This window comes from Coregonus clupeaformis, chromosome 8 (genome assembly GCF_020615455.1).
Source record: "Coregonus clupeaformis isolate EN_2021a chromosome 8, ASM2061545v1, whole genome shotgun sequence".
Taxonomy (NCBI): Eukaryota; Metazoa; Chordata; class Actinopteri; order Salmoniformes; family Salmonidae; genus Coregonus; species Coregonus clupeaformis.
The window spans coordinates 52,114,423-52,132,130 of NC_059199.1; the positions used below are offsets into that span (position 1 = coordinate 52,114,423).

The 17,708-nt window shown below is 43.3% G+C and overlaps 1 protein-coding gene and 1 non-coding gene across 2 annotated transcripts in view; both read left to right on the forward strand.

The window, feature by feature from the left end:
• Window positions 1–17,708, forward strand: part of LOC121571929 (forkhead box protein O6-like) — a 65,595-nt gene that overhangs the window by 8,871 nt on the left and 39,016 nt on the right. The gene's annotated exons all lie outside the window — the stretch shown is intronic.
• trnag-ucc lies at window positions 3,766–3,836 on the forward strand. The gene has a single exon. It is a non-coding gene; the product is annotated as a tRNA-Gly (tRNA).

Below are 17,708 nucleotides of genomic sequence, written 5' to 3' on the forward strand. Positions count from 1 at the left end.
ACCAATATATTGATACTGTGATTGAAGAAAAATAGTTCAGAGATACAATTGATTGAATAACTTTCTACCACTTTCTACCTGGTTTTAGTCGTTTAACTTCAGACTGAGAATCGCTGCTCTACAGTGAGTCCTCTGTATAGAAACTGTTTGTGCTCTCGATGATCTCAGCGATCTCACTCGACCCAGATAGAATAAGATGCTGGGCGCCACGAAGTGGATGTTGAGCAAGCCATGGAACGGAAATTCCTCTGTGAAAATCGACTCCACACACACACACACACACACACACACACACACACACACACACACACACACACACACACACACACACACACACACACACACACACACACACACACACACACACACACACACACACACACACAGACACACAGACACACACACACACACACACACACACACACACACACACACACACACACACACAAACACAAAGGCATGGTGTCTCTGTGTCGTTAAATGTGCTGGGTCCATGCAGCACACACACAGCCTGCCTCTACATGGGGCTCTCTCAGGGTACAGTTGTTTTTTAATCAGAAATTATTGCTTATGGGTACCTTCATGTGTGTGTAAAATATTACTATTATCCGTTTTTATATTCATAGATTTTTTTGCAAAACACGCTATACACTAGGTGTACAAAACATTAGGAGCACCTTCCTAATATTGAGTTACACACCTTTTGCCCTCAGAACAGCCTAAATTCGTCGGGGCATGGACTCTACAAGGTGTCGAAAGTGTTCCACAGGGATGCTGGCCCATGTTGACTCCAATGCCTCCCACAGTTGTGTCAAGTTGGCTGGATGTCCTTTGGGTGGTGGACCATTCTTGATACACACGGGAAACTGTTGAGCGTGAAAAACCCAGCAGCGTTGCAGTTCTTGACACACTTAAACTGGTGCGCCTGGCACCTACTCCCATACCCCGTTCAAAGGCACTTAAATATTTTGTCTTGCCCATTCACCCTCTGAATGGCACACATACACAATCCATGTCTCAACTGTCTCAAGGCTTAAACATCCTTCTTTAACCTGTCTCCTCCCCTTCATCTACACTGATTGAAGTTAATTTAACAACTGACATCAATAAGGGATCATAGCTTTCACCTGGATTCACCTGGTCATGGAAAGAGCAGGTGTTCCTAATGTTTTGTATATCCATTGTTTAGCTGGAATGGAATGTTCGTATCCTGTATATTTGACTGTGATATGTGTTTGTCTCACCTAGCTAGCTTAAGATGAATGCACTAACTGTATGTCGCTCTGGATAAGAGCATCTGCTAAATGCCTAAAATGTAAAATGTTTATGTTTTACATACAGATCTCATATTACTGTATTATTTAATTGTATTTGTTATTTATTTTTAGATATTGATGTCACAAATGTATCATTTGTACAGTTGTTTAGTAAAAATGTAGTAATTTGTTACATTTGAATGTGTAAACCCTAGCAGTACTAGTTATTTCTCTGAGAGTGAGGCGGATATATAGCATTTTTGCCAAAAAAACAGGATTATTTGTCTCTCTGAAATGAAACCATCAAGTAATAGATTTAAACAAATACATGTCTGTCATTGAACAACCCCATGCCATGATTAAATTGTGAAAAAACACAACAATCTCATTCATAATTTCTTTAAACAATAAAAACTATTTTACCAACATTCAGTTGTTCCAGTGCGTTTGTTGTATGGCTGATTTTGGTTGGTGAGAATGCTAAGCCAGTCAAACCTGCATCATGGACAACTAGAAAACTCCTTCATTCTGTTACTGTTTAGGAAAGAGTCTGTTTTGCAAATTGTTTTGCACTGTGGTGTGTTTCAAAGGTGTTTCAGGACTTGTTTCTGTGTTTCTGTGAATGCATGTAAGTGTGTATTCCCATCTGCACATCAACAACTTCCTCCATACATCTCAATCTATCTGCTTTCTGCACAACCCCCCCCCCATCATCTCAACCGAGCAGATTCAGGTATTTGAGATGAGACTAATCTTAGTGTTAGCAGGTGAACAACCTATTCCCGGTGCAGTAGATGAGGTACCACTAGAAAGCCTGCGGGTATTAAAGCATATCGACTGCTTTAAAGCATATCGAGGCTGAGGCATGTGCTTATAGGTACTTACATTGTTAATCAGATCTTCATGAGGGCTTTCTCCCTTCGGAGTGCCTGGCTAACTAAGACTGATGGGAGGGAATCAGTAGAGGACAGCAGCACTGTGTGTGTCTGTGCGTGTGTGTGCGCGCTTGGATTTGTATGATTAATGCTGCTAGCTAGAGGGAGGTTGGAGGGCTCAGCTCTCCTGGATGTTGCAGCTGGACTGCCCAGAGGCATTCTCTCTAGCTACTACAGTACCTTCTGGCTACTATACCTCTGTCCTGGGGCCACCGTACCGTCCTAACCACTTAACTGACCAAGGAGCGGTTTGACCTCTGACCCTGTTCACATTAGGAGCTGTTTCTTCCTGCTCTCTAACTGCTCTTTACCTGCTTCCTACCCAGTCACATTATTTAGAATATCTGTTGGGTTGTACATCTAGGTTGCCTCTAGTGTAAGCAGGGTCTCTGTAAGCAGATACTGTGGTCAAAATAGAGGAATCACAATGCAATTCATCCATTGCTTTGATGACTGTTGTTTGTTGACATATTTCATAGCAGATGACAAAATTGATTAATTTCACTTACAAATACAATGTTGTGAGAGCAAAATAATGGTGGGATTGTCGAGAAGAAAAACGGACCTCATTAGCAGAACACTTAACTCTTTTATGCCATTATCAGTCACTCATCATGCTAATTATTCTCAATGAAGTATCCTCATGTTCAAGTGATGTTCTGCATCAGTCAGGATACTCTCTGTTGTTGTCAGAGTCTACTGTTCATACTCTCATTGACTCATTCCAGGGTTTTAATGCCACTTTGATTAGCGATGATGGGAGAAAAAAACTCAATGATTTTAATTGTTTAAATAAATTATGTGCTTGTGGTAAATAGAGAGAAATGAGTTTGACCCCAGTCGATGTCACCATGATTACATTTGTTGAATGTATTTGACAAAAAAAGCCAATACTGCAGCCAATACTACAGCCAAGTACATGCAGTACATACTTTAAAATGTAGTACGATGCTAACATGATGACAGGTGAGGACAGGACATAGCTCTCCACTAAGCTTAGCCTGAGCTACTGTATGTAGTTGGTACATCAGACTCACTGCAGATCAGAATGAAAGACCCATGTTAGCACGTTGGTATACATATTTGTTGTGACGAAGACTGGCAAATATCTAATAATACCTACAGTGCCTTGCAAAAGTATTCATCCCCCTTGGTGTTTTTCCTATTTTGTTGCATTACAACCTGTAATTTAAATGGATTTTTATTTGGATTTCATGTAATGGACATACACAAAATTGTCCAAATTGGTGAAGTGAAATGAAAAAAATAACTTGTTTCAAAAAAGTCTAAAAAATAAATAACGGAAAGGTGGTGCGTGCATATGTATTCACCCCCTTTGCTATGAAGCCCCTAAATAAGATCTGGTGCAACCAATTACCTCCAGAAGTCACATAATTAGTTAAATAAAGTCCACCTGTGTGCAATCTAAGTGTCACATGATCTGTCACATGATCTCAGTATATATATACCTGTTCTGAAAGGCCCCAGAGTCTGCAACACCACTAAGCAAGGGGCACCACCAAGCAAGCGGCACCATGAAGACCAAGGAGCTCTCCAAACAGGTCAGGGACAAAGTTGTAGCTCAGTTGGTAGAGCATGGTGTTTCCAACGCCAGGGTTGTGGGTTCGATTCCCACGGGGGGCCAGTATGAAAATGTATGCAATCACTAAAACTGTAAGTCGCTCTGGATAAGAGCGTCTGCTAAATGACTAAAATCTAAATCTAAAATCTAATTACAGATACAGAATTGTTGGGTTATAAAAAAAGATCAGAAACTTTGAACATCCCATGGAGCACCATTAAATCCATTATTAAAAAATTGAAAGAATATGGCACCACAACAAACCTGCCAAGAGAGGGCCGCCCACCAAAACTCACGGACCAGGCAAGGAGGGCATTAATCAGAGAGGCAACAAAGAGACCAAAGATAACCCTGAAGGAGCTGCAAAGCTCTACAGCGGAGATTGGAGTATCTGTCCATAGGACCACTTTAAGCCATACACTCCACAGAGCTGGGCTTTACGGAAGAGTGGCCAGAAAAAAGCCATTGCTTAAAGAAAAAAATAAGCAAACACATTTGGTGTTCGCCAAAAGGCATGTGGGAGACTCCCCAAACATATGGAAGAAGGTACTCTGGTCAGATGAGACTAAAATTGAGCTTTTTGGCCATCAAGGAAAACGCTATGTCTGGCGCAAACCCAACACCTCTCATCACCCCGAGAACACCATCCCCACAGTGAAGCATGGTGGTGGCAGCATCATGCTGTGGGAATGTTTTTCATCGGCAGGGACTGGGAAACTGGTCAGAATTGAAGGAATGATGGATGGCGCTAAATACAGGGAAATTCTTGAGGGAAACCTGTTTCAATCTTCCAGAGATTTGAGACTGGGACAGAGGTTAACCTTCCAGCAGGACAAGGACCCTAAGCATACTGCTAAAGCAACACTTGAGTGGTTTAAGGGGAAACATTTAAATGTCTTGGAATGGCCTAGTCAAAGCCCAGACCTCAATCCAATTGAGAATCTGTGGTATGACTTAAAGATTGCTGTACACCAGCGGAACCCATCCAACTTGAAGGAGCTGGAGCAGTTTTGCCTTGAAGAACGGGCAAAAATCCCAGTGGCTAGATGTGCCAAGCTTATAGAGACATACCCCAAGAGACTTGCAGCTGTAATTGCTGCTAAAGGTGGCTCTACAAAGTATTGACTTTGGGGGGGGTAAATAATTATGCACGCTCAAGTTTTCTTTTTCGTTTGTTTCACAAGGAAAAATATTTTGCATCTTCAAAAGGGTAGGCATGTTGTGTAAATCAAATGATACAAACCCCCAAAAAATCAATTTTAATTCGCAGGTTGTAAGGCAACAAAATAGGAAAAATGCCAAGGGGGGTGAATACTTTCGCAAGACACTGTAGTCACGACTCACCAACCCTATTAAAAGAAACCAACATACAGATGGCTATTACACTATTAAATAGACTATGTATAATATTAAGTACAGTATTTAACATATGAATATTCATTATTTTAATTTTGGATGATTGTTGAATCCACCACAAATTAATGCAAATTAGGTAATTCAAGGCACTATCTCTCATTTATCATTTAATAGTTTTCGGTTCGGCTGAACATATTAACATGAATAACAATTCATTCATTCATTAATATCAATATTAATATATTAAGAGACTCTATGTAGAGTTTTGAATGAGTGTGTTCTTTGTGAGGCTGGAAAGGCATGGGGCACAAGGCAGACAGAGGTTATGAGTGCAAGACAGCAACTCAAATTGGATTTTTGTGTCAGTTTGAGTAAAATAGGTCAGGATTCAGAGCTCTTATCATTCTGCCCATGTAATGGCTGACGGCCGGGGAAAGACGACTGATAGCCTTGAATGAACCCAGCCTCTCTGTCTTTCTCCCCCTCTCTCTCTCTATCTCTTTTGCTCCCACTCTCTCACACTCAATCTTTCCCCCTCTCTTCCCTCTCTCACACTCTCTCTCCTCTATCTGTCTTTCTCCCTCTGTCTCTCTCACTCGCTCTTTCCCTCTCTCTTTCTCTCTCTCTCACTCTCTTTCTGGACTGCCCCTTCTAACTCTACTTCTGTAGCCGGAAGGCTCTGAAAAAAAGTTAGAATGTCAGTTTCCCAGTTCCCTCACTAAATTGCTCATTAATACAAAGTGGAAATATGGTTACATAAACCTGAATGTCTGGGAAACAAGCCCATAAAGATGCATTCTAATCTACATATCTCCTCTATCTCCCTCCACTCATCTCTCTTCTCTGTTTCTCTTATTTGTCCATCTTCCTCTCCTTCTCTCCCGCTCCTTCTCTCCTCTCCACCTCTCCTCCAATGTGATAGACTGTTACTAACCCACCTTAAGTCTGACTTCATTTAATCCTTGATACTGTTAGCCATATACTCAGTCTATGATGACGGCCGTGGTGGTCGATCTGTGGATTTAATGGACGCATTCATCTCTCTCTCTAATGGTGTTGTTGAGTGGAAGGTGGCCACCATAAGACGACACACTAAAAGATGAGTTACATCGACAAAGGGATGGAATGAGAGAATGGCAAAGTAAAGGTGGGAGCTAGGACGCTGAGGAGGAGGAGGAGGAGGAGGAGGAGAGTAACATTAAAAGAGGAGGAGGAGAAAGAGGAAGATTCTAGTATGATGGTGGCATGATTTGAAAAAGGAATTAAAAGCATTTTTCATATATGTTTTGTTAAGTTGTTAAGAGGAGTATAGAGTATATAGTGAGATGGAGGACAGAACCATAGAGTATATAGTGAGATGGAGTACAGAACCATGTAGTGAGTTACACAACAGGTGGGTCTAATCCTGAATGCTGATTGGTTTAAACCGCATTCCAGCTGGTATCTATTCCACAACTTACCACCGGCCGAATCTATGACATTCAAATGCGTATTTACTCTGTTCAATCTGACTGCGCAATCCACTGTCTCATCAGCCCAGCCAAGCAATTTATAAACTTGATCTCCACTTGATCTCCACTATAAAAAGCATCAAGACATTATCTGGGCGGCAGGTAGCTTAGTGGTTAAGAGCGTTGTGCCAGTAACCGAAAGGTCGCTGGTTCTAATCCCCGAGCCGATTAGGTGAAAAATCTGTCGATGTGCCCTTGAGCAAGGCACTTAACCCTAATTGCTCCTGTAAGTCGCTCTGGATAAGAGCGTCTGCTAAATGACGTAAATGTAAATCTCACATTTCTTTTAGACTAACATTTAGTTTTCAACAGCAGAGATTTGTATAAACCTTGCTGTCTGTCTCTCTGACATTTGCAACATTGTTTCAATATTCAAATTCGATCTCCAGCTGTCCCATAGTAATGAACGTGTCGGGAGTCGGGACGAGGATCTACCCCCAAGCCATAAGACTCCTGAACAGCTAATCATGGCTACCCAGACTATTTGCACTGCCCCCCCACCCCCACCCCCACCCCCACCCCATCTTTTTACGCTGCTGCTACTCTGTTAATTATTTATGCATAGTCACTTTAACTCTACCCACATGTACATATTACCTCAACTACCTCAACTAGCCGGTGCCCCCGCACATTGACTCTGCACCGGTACCCCCCTGTATATATAGCCTCCCTACTGTTATTTTATTTAACTTCTGCTCTTTTTTCTCAACACTTTTTTTTGTTGTTTTATTTTACTTTTTTATTAAAAAATAAATGCATTGTTGGTTAAGGGCTGTAAGTAAGCATTTCACTGTAATGTCTACACCTGTTGTATTCGGCGCATGTGGCCAATACAATTTGATTCGATTTGATTTGACAGGCAGGCAGGCAGGCAGTTTCTTAGCCAGTCGAAATCATGAATCAGCTGGCATCATTTTTATGGATATACAGTGAGGGAAAAAAGTATTTGATCCCCTGCTGATTTTGTACATTTGCCCACTGACAAAGAAATGATCAGTTTATAATTTTAATGGTAGGTTTATTTGAACAGTGAGAGACAGAATTACAACAAAAAAATCCAGAAAAACGCATGTCAAAAATTGTATACATTAATTTGCATTTAATGAGGGAAATAAGTATTTGACCCCCTCTCAATCAGAAAGATTTCTGGCTCCCAGGTGTCTTTTACACAGGTAACGAGCTGAGATTAGGAGCACACTCTTAAAGGGAATGCTCCTAATCTCAGCTTGTTACCTGTATAAAAGACACCTGTCCACAGAAGCAATCAATCAATCAGATTCCAAACTCTCCACCATGGCCAAGACCAAAGAGCTCTCCAAGGATGTCAGGGATAAGATTGTTGACCTACACAAGGCTGGAATGGGCTACAAGACCATCGCCAAGCAGCTTGGTGAGAAGGTGACAACAGTTGGTGCAATTATTCGCAAATGGAAGAAACAAAAAATAACTGTCAATCTCCCTCGGCCTGGGGCTCCATGCAAGATCTCACCTAGTGGAGTTGCAATGATCATGAGAACGGTGAGGAATCAGCCCAGAACTACACGGGAGGATCTTGTCAATGATCTCAAGGCAGCTGGGACCATAGTCACCAAGAAAACAATTGGTAACACACTACGCTGTGAAGTACTGAAATCCTGCAGCGCCCGCAAGGTCCCCCTGCTCAAGAAAGCACATATACAGGCCCGTCTGAAGTTTGCCAATGAACATCTGAAATATTCAGAGGAGAACTGGGTGAAAGTGTTGTGATCAGATGAGACCAAAATCAAGCTCTTTGGCATCAACTCAACTCGCCGTGTTTGGAGGAGGAGGAATGCTGCCTATGACCCCAAGTACACCATCCCCACCGTTAAAAATGGAGGTGGAAACATTATGCTTTGGGGGTGTTTTTCTGCTAAGGGGACAGGACAACTTCACCGCATCAAAGGGACGATGGACGGGGCCATGTACCGTCAAATCTTGGGTGAGAACCTCCTTCCCTTAGCCAGGGCATTGCAAATGGGTTGTGGATGGGTATTCCAGCATGACAATGACCCAAAACACACGGCCAAGGCAACAAAGGAGTGGCTCAAGAAGAAGCACATTAAGGTCCTGGAGTGTCCTAGCCAGTCTCCAGACCTTAATCCCATAGAAAATCTGTGGAGGGAGCTGAAGGTTCGAGTTGCCAAATGTCAGGCTCGAAACCTTTATGACTTGGAGAAGATCTGCAAAGAGGAGTGGGACAAAATCCCTCCTGAGATGTGTGGAAACCTGGTGGCCAACTACAAGAAACTTCTGACCTCTGTGATTGCCAACAAGGGTTTTGCCACCAAGTACTAAGTCATGTTTTGCAGAGGGGTCAAATACTTATTTCCCTCGTTAAAATGCAAATCAATTTATAATATTTTTGACATGCATTTTTCTGGATTTTTTTGTTGTTATTCTGTCTCTCACTGTTCAAATAAACCTACCATTAAAATTATAGACTGATCATGTCTTTGTCAGTGGGCAAACTTACAAAATCAGCAGGGGATCAAATACTTTTTTCCCTCACTGTATACAAAGAAATGTCAGTTGAAAAAAGGTACAATGAAACGAAGTGCAGCTAGTTTGCAGTCTTTCCAGCTTCAGTTTGAAGTGAATGTGTTAGGTGTGTTGTTGGCTAGCTCCTCTCTGAACAACAGTGTCCTGACGAGTGAGCACATTTTCTATGCCAAGCGAAATCGCACCTCATTAGCTCATTGTTATGGATGTATCCAAATAAATGTCACTAGAAAGCAACTTAAACAAATGCAAATGAAGCTACTTTGCTGTTATTCTGGCTGCACTTTTTGATGTGACTGTAAGTTAGTCGTAGTTGGCTAGCAAGCAAGGGATAAGAACGTTGCCAGCCAGTATGGCAATGGAACATTTAGAACGAATGACTGATACATACAGTTGAAGTCGGAAGTTTACATACACTTAGGTTGGAGTCATTAAAACTCGTTTTTCAACCACTCCACAAATGTCTTGTTAACAAACTATAGTTTTGGCAAGTCGGTTAGGACATCTACTTTGTGCATGACACAAGTCATTTTTCCAACAATTGTTTACAGACAGATTATTTCACTTATAATTCACTGTATCACAATTCCAGTGGGTCAGAAGTTTACATACACTAAGTTGACTGTGCCTTTAAACAGCTTGGAAAATTCCAGAAAATTATGTCATGGCTTTAGAAGCTTCTGATAGGCTAATTGACATCATTTGAGTCAATTGGAGGTGTACCTGTGGATGTATTTCAAGGCCTACCTTCATACTCAGTGCCTCTTTGCTTGACATCATGGGAAAATCAAAAGAAATCAGCCAAGAACTCAGAAATAAATTGTAGACCTCCACAAGTCTGGTTCATCCTTGGGAGCAATCCTAAAGGTACCACATTCTTCTGTACAAACAACAGTACGCAAGTATAAACACCATGGGACCACGCAGCCGTCATAACGCTCAGGAAGGAGACACGTTCTGTCTCCTAGAGATGAACGTACTTTGGTGCGAAAAGTGCAAATCAATCCCAGAACAACAGCAAAGGACCTTGTGAAGATACTGGAGGAAACAGGTACAAAAGTATCTATATCCACAGTAAAACAAGTCCTATATCGACATAACCTGAAAGGCCGCTCAGCAAGGAAGAAGCCATTGTTCCCAAACCGCCATAAAAAAAGCCAGATTACGGTTTGCAACTGCACATGGGGACAAAGATCGTACTTTTTGGAGAAATGTTCTCTGGTCTGATGAAACAAAAATAGAACTGTTTGGCCATAATGACCATCGTTATGTTTGGAGGAAAAAGGGGTAGGCTCGCAAGCCGAAGAACACCATCCCAACCATGAAGCATGCATCATGCTGTGGGGGTGCTTTGCTGCAGGAGGGACTGGAGCACTTCACAAAATAGATGGAATCATGAGGAAGGAAAATGATGTGGATATATTGAAGCAACATCTCAAGACATCAGTCAGGAAGTTAAAGCTTGGTCGCAAATGGGTCTTCCAAATGGACAATGACCCCAAGCATACTACCAAAGTTGTGGCAAAATGGCTTAAGGTCAACAAAGTCAAGGTATTGGAGTGGCCATCACAAAGCCCTGACCTCAATCCTATAGAAAATGTGTGGGCAGAACTGAAAAAGCGTGTGCGAGCAAGGAGGCCTACAAACCTGACTCAGTTATACCAGCTCTGTCAAGAGAAATGGGCCAAAATTTACCCAATTTATTGACCCAAGTTAAACAATTTAAAGGCAATGCTACCAAATACTAATTGAGTGTATGTAAACTTCTGACCCACTGGGAATGTGATGAAAGAAATAAAAGCTGAAAGAAATAATTCTCTCTACTATTATTCTGACATTTCACATTCTTAAAATAAAGTGGTGATCCTAACTGACCTAAAACAGGGAATTTTTACTAGGATTAAATGTCAGGAATTGTGAAAAACTGAGTTTAGATTTATTTGGCTAAGGTGTATGTGAACTTACGATTTCAACTGTAGATACAGAACAAAAAGACTGAATGGCTGGGTCGCGTCTCTGGCAACCGAACCCATAGAACGAACGACCAGCTGGCTTGGGTAGCAACCCTAGATTTGTGTCGGGACTATATCTTGTGGAAGGATGAAATAGACCGAATAAATTCATCAAAATAACGTTTTTAATGAAAATATGTCAATCATTATTTGAATATGTTGGTAACCCGTTGTATAAAAGTGATAATGCCCTCGTAGCCGGTGTTTGGAGGATATATCTACATTGTCTCAGGCCTAACAACACCCGTGCCAATATATCCTCCAAACACCGGCTTCTCGGGAATTATCACTTAAATAGAGGACAGAACTATTGAGTATAAAGTGAGATGGAGGACAGAACCATAGAGTATGTAGTGAGATGGAGGACAGGACCATAGAGTATGTAGTGAGATGGAGGACAGGACCATAGAGTATGTAGTGAGATGGAGGACAGGACCATAGAGTATGTAGTGAGATGGAGGACAGAACCATAGAGTATGTAGTGAGATGGAGGATAGAACCATAGAGTATGTAGTGAGATGGAGGACAGAACCATAGAGTATGTAGTGAGATGGAGGACAGGACCATAGAGTATGTAGTAAGATGGAGGACAGGACCATAGAGTATGTAGTGAGATGGAGGACAGAACCATAGAGTATGTAGTGAGATGGAGGATAGAACCATAGAGTATGTAGTGAGATGGAGGACAGAACCATAGAGTATGTAGTGAGATGGAGGACAGAACCATAATGTATGTAGTGAGATGGAGGACAGAACCATAGAGTATGTAGTGAGATGGAGGACAGAACCATAGAGTATGTAGTGAGATGGAGGACAGAACCATAGAGTATGTAGTGAGATGGAGGACAGAACCATAAAGTATGTAGTGAGATGGAGGACAGAACCATAGAGTATGTAGTGAGATGGAGGACAGAACCATAGAGTATGTAGTGAGATGGAGGACAGAACCATAGAGTATGTAGTGAGATGGAGGACAGAACCATAAAGTATGTAGTGAGATGGAGGACAGAACCATAGAGTCCTCAATAAATAAAGAAGGGATAGTGGACGAAAGAGAGAAAGGGAGCAGAGAGATGGAAGAAGAGAGAGGATGTAAGGCTGTGATTGCAACATTGCTTGACAGAGCTTAGTGCAGGGCTGTCTGTGTAATGCTCTCAAGATGGATAAAAAGAGGCGCTGCGCCTTTCCCTCAGTCCTCTGCTCTGTCACCGCGCTCACTCGCTCTCCCTCTCCTTTTTCCTCTCTCTGACTCTCCTTTTCCCTCTCTCTTCTCTGATTCCTTCGCTCTGTCTTTCCATGCGATCCCTCTATATCTCACTCTCTCTCTCGCGCTCTTTCTCTCTACTAATGATGTGTTCCGCCTGCCTCTGCCTGGCTGACTAATGCCTACTGACAGCCCCACTCAGGCGGAAAGGCTGTGACTGCCCCTACACACACACACGCACACGCATACGCACACAGACACACAAACATACACACACGTTTATCCTACATATTTATGTTAATGTGATGCACACACATATTCACGTACCGAGTGCATGTCAACTCGCTTCACCACCCATGCATTGGCACTGATAGATCTACAATAGACAAATCACACCCAATCTTTCATATGTCACATGTAAACAGAGATGTATATAGCAGATGACACATGCATACATATACTGTATGTTTTCACATACATGATAGCACTGGCCTAAAGGTTAAATAAACATACTATAGAGCTAGTCTCAGCGCGCTGTAGAAAACCTCACAGCTTTTAGTCAGAACTCTGTCTGGTTACTCACACACACACACACACACACACACACACACACACACACACACACACACACACACACACACACACACACACACACACACACACACACACACACACACACACACACACACACACACACACACACACACACACACACACACACACACACACACACACACACACACACACACACACACACACACACAGTCCCAGTCCCGAGGTTAGGAATGAGGTCAGTGAGCAAGGCTCTCACACAGGACTACACCTCTGGGTTCCCCCCAGTCCCAGTACACACCACACACACGCGCGGTCCCAGGCCGCTCACGGCTTCACGCTCCCCCAGCTGATGGTTCCAGCCCATCCATTAGTCAGTGTTAAGCAAGACCTCTGTGGCCTCTCTCTGCATTTCACTGTGACTGGGTCTCTCTCTCTCTCTCTCTCTCTCTCTCTCTCTCTCTCTCTCTCTCTCTCTTCTCTCTCTCTCTCTCTCTCTCTCTCTCTCTCTCTCTCTCTCTCTCTCTCTCTCTCTCTCTCTCTCTCTCTCTCTCTCTCTCTCTCTCTCTCTCTCTCTCTCTCTCTCTCTCTCTCTCTCTCTCTCTCTCTCTCTCTCTCTCTCTCTCTCTCTCTCTCTCTCTCTCTCTCTCTCTCTCTCTATACTGTATATATACAGTGGGCTCCAAAATTACTGGCACCCCTGACTGGCAATGCACAAACAATACTTTAAAAAATATAAACAATATAATTATAGAGATAAACTCAAAATACCAACATGTGAGAAATACTGTACTTTATTAATGTTTCAATGGAACCAACCAAAATCATACAATTATTTAATACAAAATAAATGTAGCCAAAATCAAGGTTTCATAATTATTGGCACCCCTCATTTAGTACTTAGTGCAACCACCTCTGGCAAGGATAACAGCATGGAGTCTTTTCCTGTAATGTTTGACAAGGTTAAGGAACACATTTGGAGGGATTTTGGACCATTCCTCTATGCAGATCCTTTCAAGATCCTTCACATTCTTGGGTTTGTGCTTATCAACTGCCCTCTTCAACTCAGCCCACAGATTTTTGATTGTTGGTATTTTGAGTTTATCTCTATAATTATATTGTTTATATTTTTTACAGTATTGTTTGTGCATTGCCAGTCAGGGGTGCCAGTAATTTTGGACCCATTGTATACATATATATATATATATATATATATATATATATATATATATATATCTGTCTCTCTCTCTGTCTCTCTGTCTCTCTCTCTCTTTCTGTCTCTCTCTCTCTCTGTCTCTCTGTCTCTCTCGGGTACTGTACTACTCTGTAGCTGTGGAAGTAGAACAACTGTTTGTAGACTTTGTGAGCAGTATTTGTGACGTATATTCAAATGGGAACTGATTTTATAACAGCATAGCTAGATTAGTTTAATGTTTTTGTTGAAACAGAAACTATCTTATTTTGTAAATGGATGATACATTTCCATGTTGTAGAAATCATTGGAAGTCTATCAGTGATACTACAGATATAGGATCCTAATTTGATCACCCTGTTGTTGCAGGAAATGAAGTTTGTAATTTCCAATTTAAAATGTATCAACCCCTACAAAAATGTCCATTAATTATAATCCACACAATAATTAACATTTCCTGCAGGATTCCAGGGTTTTTCTTTATTTTTTACTATTTTCTACATTGTGTAATAATAGTGAAGACATCAAAACTATGAAATAACACATATGGAATCATGTATTAACCAAACATTTTTTATATTTGAGATTCTTCAAATAGCCACCCTTTGCCTTGATGACAGCTTTGCACATGCTTGGCATTCTCTCAACCAGCTTCATGAGGTAGTCACCGGGAATGCATTTCAATTAACAGGTGTGCCTTCTTAAAAGTTAATTTGTGGAATTTCTTTCCTTCTTAATGCATTTGAGCCAATCAGTTGTGTTGTGACATGGTAGTGTCAGGTTTTGGCCATGACTGTTCGGGTTTTGGTCACTAGATGTCCCCATTGCACCTTTTTTGTACCTTTTGTTTTTTCTTGATCTAATTATTGTTTGCACCTGTAGGTCATTCCCTTGTTAGTATTTAAACCCTGTGTGTTCCTCAGTTCCTTGCTCAGTGTTTGTAAGTTAGCACCCAGCCCCAGCCCCAGCCCAAGCCTTGTGTTATATGGATATTTCTCTGGTGGGATTTTTTACCACTTTGTGGAGTTTCTTTGTTTTTGGAGGTTTTCCTCTTTGTGCCTCTTGGCTTTATTTTTGGACATTGTGGATTTAGTTTCTTTGCCTGAGGATTTTGTTCTTTATTAAACCACCATCTCTAGTACTGCTGTGTCTGCCTCATCTTCTGGGTTCTGACAATTATTAGTGACTGTTTCTCGCTCGGGTCCTGACAGAAACACTGAGCCATTATTATGAACCCAGAGGCAGCCAGTACCCAGGATTTTTTTCCATGCTGTCCCACCAGGAGGGGACTGTCCAACGCCACGAAGCTGCTCTGGTTCAGCAAGAGGCCTTAATGGCTAGACATTCTCAACTTCTGTCAGAGATGCTGACTTCCATAAAGCAGATTTCGGATCGACTTTCCCCGGCAACCGCTTCTGCTCCAGTTCATCCGATTCAAGGGCTCCTGGCAGTTAATCCCCTGGCGGAACCTCGTCTGCCGCCTCCTCAACGGTTCTCAGGGGACCCAAGTGTTTGTAAGGGGTTTTTCACCCAATGTTCTCTCTCCTTTGAGCTGCAACCATCGTCGTTTCCCACCGACCGGTCCAAGATAGCATATATCATCACCCTGCTGTCGGAAAAGGCTCTAGCCTGGGCTACTGCTGTGTGGGATGCCCAAAGTCCCTGCTGTGCCAGCTACTCTACCTTTGCTGAAGAATTCAAGCGAGTGTTTCAAGGTCCTACCAACGGCCCTGACTCAGCCAAACAGCTCCTGATTCTCCGCCAAGGTCGGGCGCAGCGTGACGGACTATGCCATCCAGTTCCGCACTGTGGCAGCAGCAAGTGGCTGGAACGACGAGGCGCTCACAGTGTGTTTTTTGAAGGGCCTTTCTGACACCATCCAAGATGAACTGGCCACTCGGGAACCACCGGACAACCTCGAGTCCCTTATCAAGTTGGCTTCACGCATAGACCAGCGTCTGAGAGAGAGAGAACAAAACCATAGACCGCTCACCCTAGTTCCTATCGGTTCCAACTCCGAGTCTCCACCTTTATCCTCGCTGGCTCCACCAGAACCCATGCAGGTTGGACGCATCTCCCAGGCTGAGAGAGATCGCCGAATGAGGGAGCAATGCTGTCTATATTGCGGCAAACCGGGCCATTTCCGCTCCACGTGTCCCGGGCTCCAGGTAAACGCACTCTCCCGTGCAGGCCTGGGAGGACTGTAACGGGAGACATAACCTCCTCCCATCTATCCAACTCCCGCCTGCTCATTCCTGTTACCCTTTCCTGGGACGACCACGAGGTTTCTCTTCAAGCCTTGGTAGACTCTGGAGCCGCAGGTAACTTCATGGATGGGATCTGGGCGAAGGAGAATGGCGTTCCTTCTGAACCTCTAAGTGACCCCATAAGGGTTACTACGTTGGATAGAAGTCCTTTGGGATCTGGACTTGTCACTCGTGCCACTACCCCCTTACGACTTTCAGTTTCCCAACACAAGGAAGTGATGAACTTTCATCTGATCGCCTGTTCCGAAGTTTCCTCTCGTCCTTGGCTATCCCTGGCTTCACAGCCATAACCCTCACATCGACTGGTCTGTGGGCACTATCAAGCAGTGGGGTCCCACGTGCCAAGCCACTTGTATCTTCCCGAGTTCCCAGAGTTCTCCTTCCGAGTCTCTAGAATCCATCGACTTGTCCCGAGTTCCCGAGTGTTACCATGACCTCAAACTGGTATTTAGCAAACAGAGGGCCACCAAACTACCACCCCATAGACCTTACGATTGCACCATCGACCTGTTGCCAGGGACCTGCCCTCCCAGGGGTCGGATCTTTTCCCTTTCTCCTCCCGAACGAGCTGCTATGGATACCTACATCAAGGACGCTCTGACAGCAGGCCTCATGCGTCCATCTACCTCGCCGGCGGGAGCAGGGGTTTTTCTTTGTGGCCAAGAAAGACGGCGGATTACGACCTTGCATCGACTACCGGGGACTCAATGCCATAACCGTCCGTAACCGCTACCCGCTACCTCTTATGGCCACAGCCTTTGAGCTGCTCCAGGAAGCAGTTGTCTTCACTAAGCTTGACCTGCGGAACGCATACCATCTGGTGCGGATCAAACCCGGGGACGAGTGGAAGACCGCTTTCAACATGCCTACTGGTCACTACGAATACTCGGTGATGCCCTTCGGCCTGACCAACGCTCCGGCTGTGTTCCAAGCGCTCATAAACGATGTGCTTAGGGATATGCTTAACATCTTCGTGTTTGTGTACTTGGATGACATCCTCATCTTTTCGAGCTCCCTTCAAGAACACACTAAGCATGTCAGACAAGTGCTCAAACGCCTCCTAGACAGCCATTTGTACGTTAAGCCGGAGAAGTGTGAATTCCATTCCTCTCGAGTACAATTCCTGGGATTTATAGTGGAACCCGGACGAGTCCAGATGGACCCCAAGAAGGTAGAGGCGGTAGCGGATTGGCCCACCCCCAAGTCCGTTAAGGAAGTTCAACGTTTCCTGGGCTTCACCAACTTTTACCGCAAGTTCATCAAGAACTTCAGCTCGGTGGCAGCCCCTCTCTCGGCGGTAACCAAGGGTGGCAACACAAGG